This window comes from Haliotis cracherodii, unplaced genomic scaffold (assembly GCF_022045235.1).
Source record: "Haliotis cracherodii isolate W230 unplaced genomic scaffold, xgHalCrac1.p SCAF_13, whole genome shotgun sequence".
Taxonomy (NCBI): Eukaryota; Metazoa; Mollusca; class Gastropoda; order Lepetellida; family Haliotidae; genus Haliotis; species Haliotis cracherodii.
Genome location: NW_027266268.1, coordinates 40,776,029 through 40,783,299, shown reverse-complemented (window position 1 = coordinate 40,783,299; position 7,271 = coordinate 40,776,029). Strand labels below are relative to the sequence as shown.

Below are 7,271 nucleotides of genomic sequence, written 5' to 3'. Positions count from 1 at the left end.
TGACAATCTGATGTCAATAGTTTCCAACAAGATGTGTCTGTATGTATTTGCAGAAATATAAGCTGCCCTTTCACGACGCATATTTTTCCCTTTTACTTACAACCAGTTCAATACACATTAACATTCAGTATGAGACTGATAAAATGAATCTATTCTGGTATGAGACCTGTCGGTGACTGTGGACACACTATTAATACAAGATCCATATGCAATGAGCACAGGCAAATCTCTCTCTCTCTCTCTCTCTCTCTCTCTCTCTCTCTCTCTCTCTCTCTCTCTCTCTCTCTCTCTCTCTCTCTCTCTCTCTCTCTCTCTCTCTCTCTCTCTCTCTCACCTGTACAGTACCTGTCTTGTGTGGTATGTTGAATCACCTTATGTATCACCTGTACTATATCTGTCTTGTGTGGTATGTTGAATCACCTTTATGGCACCTGTACAGTACCTGTCTTGTGCGGTATGTTAAATCACCTTTATGGCACCTGTACAGTACCTGTCTTGTGTGGTATGTTAAATCACCTTTATGGCACCTGTAGAGTACCTGTCTTGTGTGGTATGTTAAATCACCTTTATGGCACCTGTACAGTACCTCTCTTGTACGGTATGTTAAATTACCTTTATGGCACCTGTACAGTACCTGTCTTGTGTGGTATGTTGAATCACACTGTATGGCACCTGTACAGTACCTGTCTTGTACGGTATGTTGAATCACCCTGTATGGCACCTGTACAGTACCTCTCTTGTACGGTATGTTAAATCACCTTTATGGCACCTGTACAGTACCTGTCTTGTGTGGTATGTTAAATCACCTTGTATGGCACATGTACAGTACCTGTCTTGTGTGGTATGTTAAATCACCTTTATGGCACCTGTAGAGTACCTGTCTTGTGTGGTATGTTAGATCACCTTTATGGCACCTGTACAGTACCTCTCTTGTACGGTATGTTAAATTACCTTTATGGCACCTGTACAGTACCTGTCTTGTGTGGTATGTTGAATCACACTGTATGGCACCTGTACAGTACCTCTCTTGTACGGTATGTTGAATCACCCTGTATGGCACCTGTACAGTACCTCTCTTGTACGGTATGTTAAATCACCTTTATGGCACCTGTACAGTACCTGTCTTGTGTGGTATGTTAAATCACCTTTATGGCACCTGTACAGTACCTGTCTTGTACGGTATGTTGAATCACCCTGTATGGCACCTGTACAGTACCTGTCTTGTGTGGTATGTTAAATCACCTTTATGGCACATGTACAGTACCTGTCTTGTGTGGTATGTTAAATCACCTTTATGGCACCTGTAGAGTACCTGTCTTGTGTGGTATGTTAAATCACCTTTATGGCACCTGTACAGTACCTCTCTTGTACGGTATGTTAAATCACCTTTATGGCACCTGTAAAGTACCTGTCTTGTGTGGTATGTTGAATCACCTTATGTATCACCTGTACTATATCTGTCTTGTGTGGTATGTTGAATCACCTTATGTATCACCTGTACTATATCTGTCTTGTGTGGTATGTTGAATCACCTTTATGGCACCTGTACAGTACCTGTCTTGTGTGGTATGTTAAATCACCTTTATGGCACCTGTACAGTACCTGTCTTGTGCGGTATGTTAAATCACCTTTATGGCACCTGTACAGTACCTGTCTTGTGCGGTATGTTAAATCACCTTTATGGCACCTGTACAGTACCTGTCTTGTGTGGTATGTTAAATCACCTTTATGGCACCTGTACAGTACCTGTCTTGTGCGGTATGTTAAATCACCTTTATGGCACCTGTACAGTACCTGTCTTGTGTGGTATGTTAAATCACTTTTATGGCACCTGTACAGTACCTGTCTTGTGTGGTATGTTAAATCACCTTTATGGCACCTGTAGAGTACCTGTCTTGTGTGGTATGTTAAATCACCTTTATGGCACCTGTACAGTACCTGTCTTGTGTGGTATGTTAAATCACCTTTATGGCACATGTACAGTACCTCTCTTGTACGGTATGTTAAATCACCTTTATGGCACCTGTACAGTACCTGTCTTGTGTGGTATGTTGAATCACCCTGTATGGCACCTGTACAGTACCTGTCTTGTGCGGTATGTTAAATCACCTTTATGACACCTGTACAGTACCTGTCTTGTACAGTATGTTGAATCACCCTGTATGGCACCTGTACAGTACCTGTCTTGTGTGGTATGTTAAATCACCTTTATGGCACCTGTACAGTACCTGTCTTGTACGGTATGTTGAATCACCCTGTATGGCACCTGTACAGTACCTGTCTTGTACGGTATGTTGAATCACCCTGTATGGCACCTGTACAGTACCTGTCTTGTGCGGTATGTTAAATCACCTTTATGGCACATGTACAGTACCTGTCTTGTGTGGTATGTTAAATCACCTTTATGGCACCTGTACAGTACCTGTCTTGTGTGGTATGTTAAATCACCTTTATGGCACCTGTACAGTACCTCTCTTGTACGGTATGTTAAATCACTTTTATGGCACCTGTACAGTACCTGTCTTGTGTGGTATGTTGAATCACCCTCTATGGCACCTGTACAGTACCTGTCTTGTACGGTATGTTGAATCACCTTGTATGACACCTGTACAGTACCTGTCTTGTGTGGTTATGTTAAATCACCTTTATGGCACCTGTACAGTACCTGTCTTGTACGGTATGTTGAATCACCCTGTATGGCACCTGTACAGTACCTCTCTTGTACGGTATTTTGAATCACCTTATATGGCCCCTGTACAGTACCTGTCTTGTGTGTTATGTAATCACCCTGTATGGCACCTGTACAGTACCTGTCCTTGTGTGATATGCTAATCACCTTGTATGGCACCTGTACAGTACCTGTCCTACACGTGGTATACAGGGAGTCAACTGACGCCGATACGCAATGAGTGACATATTGAAAACAAGGCAGTGTATTTGTTATTTGTGTTTATTCGTGTCGATCAATATGTGAACAAAGGCCCATTTTGGTGCAAATCCATTGCGATCAAATTAACAGTCTCGCAATGAATATACATGTGCACTGGTGACTGACAGCGAAATGCATTTTCAACGCCTTTTTTTGAACAACCACGTTCCTGGGTTATTAATGTAGGTCGATACACCAACACGAGTAAACTGCATGGTCTTCATAAGGTAGCATCTCAGGAACTCGCCTCGTCCAACCTGTGTCCCCTTGCCAACAGCTACAAGTAGACCTTTCCAGGAGATCCAGAAACGCCGGAAGTGGGAGCAGGTCAAGAGGTCTTTCTCAAAGTGACAGCGACTGTCACACAGGCGGATGACAGACATGGTGTTATTGAAGCCACCGATGACGATGTCGGGGTTGTGCTTGAAATGTACCACACCACTCTTGAAGGAGAAGTTGGCGTCGTTGCAAGTCTTCACCTGGAACACCATGCTGTCGGCGATGGTGATGTGTCGGAGCAGTGATTGCTTCAGCCACACCATTTTCGGTCTTCTTGTGGACGGTGTCCTCACTCTGGCCCACGGCCCTGAACCAGGATAATACAAATCTCAGTTATTTCAACACAGGGTAAGGAACGACCATTTAATTACCAATCACTCCAGGAGATACGTTTCAGACAGAACATTTTCCGTCACCGCCTCAAAACATGCAGAAGGAGCCAAACAGTATTTTCCCATACAAAAAAAGTTCCAAGATTACGTTACCACCAGCCTCAACTGGATTGGCTGTTCAGTGAGTTAGTTAATGTCGTGATGGCTTGTTATGAAATCACTGGTCTACCTAGCCCAGGTGTTTTTTTATTAAACCACAGTGATATAAGTGGACTATTGCCGGTTGCGGCATAAAACAACTTACACATGGATACGCCTAGGACATGGCTGGTTCGACAAAATCACAATCATGGGATCTAGGACCTACCTGGACATCAAACACAATCTGAGTGAGTGACTGAATATTTACAACGTCTCGACAATATTGTAGTCCTATGACGAAGGAAGCACCTAGGTGTGTAACAGTCGACCCGTGAAGATCCGGGCTAGAATAGGTCTTCCCATGCTTGCCGTAAGAGGAGACGATGCTTGTCGTAAGAGGCGACTATCGGGATCGGGTGGTCAGACTCGCTGACTTGGTTGATACATGTCACCGTATCCCAATTGCGTGGATCGATGTAAATGATGTCAATCACTGCATTGTTTGGTACAGACTATATTATTTACAGACCGCCGTCTTATGGCTGGAATATTGCTGCGTGCGGCGCTAAACAACAACAACAAAACAAAACGTACTAAGTAAGGATAAGAATTTATGGATGAACAACTTCTTTATTACAATTAAGAGCGACGTTTCGGTGTAGGTTCTAACACCGTTATCAAGCAAGTGATTTACAGAGTGCAGTAAGCAAGTATATATACACGTAGGAGGCAATGTTTATACAGTAGGGTAGATATACTGGAGTAGCGAAGCCTGCTGTGTACACACAAGGGCAGTGATGATGACCATGGGTGAAGTCAGTGAAGTCAGTGCCACAAAATCCAGAGACTCTTAAAGAAACAGGCCAACATTGATGTAGTCTTCAAAAGAAGTCAGACTATTCAGAACACAATTAAAGCCACAGGGAAACCACCATCCAGCCACAAGCCAGAACCATCAGGAGCAGTGTACCACATTCCGTGCAATTGTGGACAAGCTTACATAGGAGAAACATCCAGGCCCCTCAAAACCCGAATTAAAGAACATCAAAGCTCAGTCTCCAAAGATGACTCAAAATCAGCTCTATCAGACCACATCCACACCCTCAATCAACCGTGACCAAGGCTATTACATACCCCTGGCGTACCATCAACAACTTCTTTATTACAATTAAGAGCGACGTTTCGGTGTAGGTTCTAACACCGTTATCAAGCAAGTGATTTACAGAGTGCAGTAAGCAAGTATATATACACGTAGGAGGCAATGTTTATACAGTAGGGTAGATATACTGGAGTAGCGAAGCCTGCTGTGTACACACAAGGGCAGTGATGATGACCATGGGTGAAGTCAGTGAAGTCAGTGAAGTCAGTGCCATGTTACAAAGGATGATGCCAGTAATGTAAACAACGGGATTATGGCTGATTGGGGTCTTTGATGAGTTGATGGTACGCCAGGGGTATGTAATAGCCTTGGTCACGGTTGATTGAGGGTGTGGATGTGGTCTGATAGAGCTGATTTTGAGTCATCTTTGGAGACTGAGCTTTGATGTTCTTTAATTCGGGTTTTGAGGGGCCTGGATGTTTCTCCTATGTAAGCTTGTCCACAATTGCACGGAATGTGGTACACTGCTCCTGATGGTTCTGGCTTGTGGCTGGATGGTGGTTTCCCTGTGGCTTTAATTGTGTTCTGAATAGTCTGACTTCTTTTGAAGACTACATCAATGTTGGCCTGTTTCTTTAAGAGTCTCTGGATTTTGTGGCACTGACTTCACTGACTTCACCCATGGTCATCATCACTGCCCTTGTGTGTACACAGCAGGCTTCGCTACTCCAGTATATCTACCCTACTGTATAAACATTGCCTCCTACGTGTATATATACTTGCTTACTGCACTCTGTAAATCACTTGCTTGATAACGGTGTTAGAACCTACACCGAAACGTCGCTCTTAATTGTAATAAAGAAGTTGTTCATCCATAAATTCTTATCCTTACTTAGTACTCCAACTTCTAAATGCCTATCAAAGAAGTTAATACAAAACGTGTAACAGTCATAGATAGGGTTCCCGATATACGTGCTGACACTGAACCTCACCAGAACATAGCAGGGAAGTGAAACTCCAGCTTGAGTTCAGGAGACACGTTGTTGGGGCCGTGGTGAGCTCCATTGCTGTGTCCAGGTATCCACGGCGACACGAGTACGTTCTGACACTACCTACAGAACGACTGCCATTGGTGACTCCAGCGTTAGGCACGTGTGGGGGCGTAGCCGGGCACTCTGGCGCCACGTGACGTTTGTTCTCTGCAGAAGGAAATAAAAGGCTTCACATGAGCAGATCTCAAATACAATAAATTCACCGTGGAATGACCAGTCCTTGTTTTATCACCTTAATACCGCGCGCCAGGCAGGGTAACACCAATTAATCCCGTGAAGATCCGGGGTAGAATAGGTCTTCAGCAACCAATGCTTGCCGTACAAAGTGGCTATGCATGTCGTAAGAGGCGACTTACGGGATCGGGTGGTCAGGCTCGCTGACTCGGTTGATGCATGTCATCGATCTCAATTGCGTGGATTGATGCTCATGATGTTAATCACTGGATTGTCTGGTCAATACTCGATTATTTACAGACCGCCGTCATACAGCTGTAATATTGCTGAGTGCGTCGTTAAACAACAGACAATTATCATCTTTTAGCATCTTTTGGTATGGCGCTACTAGGGGATCGAACCACCGACCTTCCGCTCTCCGGGCAAAGATATTACCCACTACTAAACATAGAGGCGGTTTCATATTAACCCTTCGCCTCGTTTCTAATAATATTCTCCGCGTTAGTTTTAGAGGGGCATGGAAGGTGCCTGTAGTTAGCCGTTAGCCTTCAGACGGAGATGTGGTCCGTGTTGTTAGCGAGTTCGCCTTCAGACGGAGATGTGGTCCGTGTTGTTAGCGAGTTCGCCTTCAGACGGAGATGTGGTCCGTGTTGTTAGCGAGTTCGCCTTTAGACGGAGATGTGGTCCGTGTTGTTAACGAGTTCACCTTCAGAGGGAGATGTGGTCCGTGTTGTTAGCGAGTTCGCCTTCAGACGGAGATGTGGTCCGTGTTGTTAGCGAATTCGCCTTCAGACGGAGATGTGGTCCGTGTTGTTAACGAGTTCGCCTTCAGACGGAGATGTGGTCCGTGTTGTTAGCGAGTTCGCCTTCAGACGGAGATGTGGTCCGTGTTGTTAGCGAGTTCGCCTTCAGACGGAGATGTGGTCCGTGTTGTTAACGAGTTCGCCTTTAGTCGGAGATCGAGCCCTCATGCAGAGGACACATAAAAGTGCTAACAAGGTCCAGCTAACAGTGCCTTACGAGTGACCAGTACTGATAACAGTGATCCAGCACTTCTGGAGATGCCGCACAGACGGTCTAGTATTGCTAAGGGTGGGGAATCTAGTAATGCTGAGAATGAGTTATCTGGTAATACTAAAAGTGCCGTAAAAAGTTGTTCAGTATAGCTAACAGTATCCAGTCCTGTAGACGTGGCGTAACAGTGTTCCAGTACTATTAGGGGTAATATAAACGTGGTCCAGTATAGCTAACAGTATCCAGTCCTG

At 44.6% G+C, this 7,271-nt stretch overlaps 1 pseudogene; it reads right to left on the bottom strand.

Annotated features, from left to right (window-relative positions):
• The window catches only part of LOC139458717 (uncharacterized), a 35,909-nt pseudogene that overhangs the window by 25,585 nt on the left and 3,053 nt on the right, over positions 1-7,271 (bottom strand).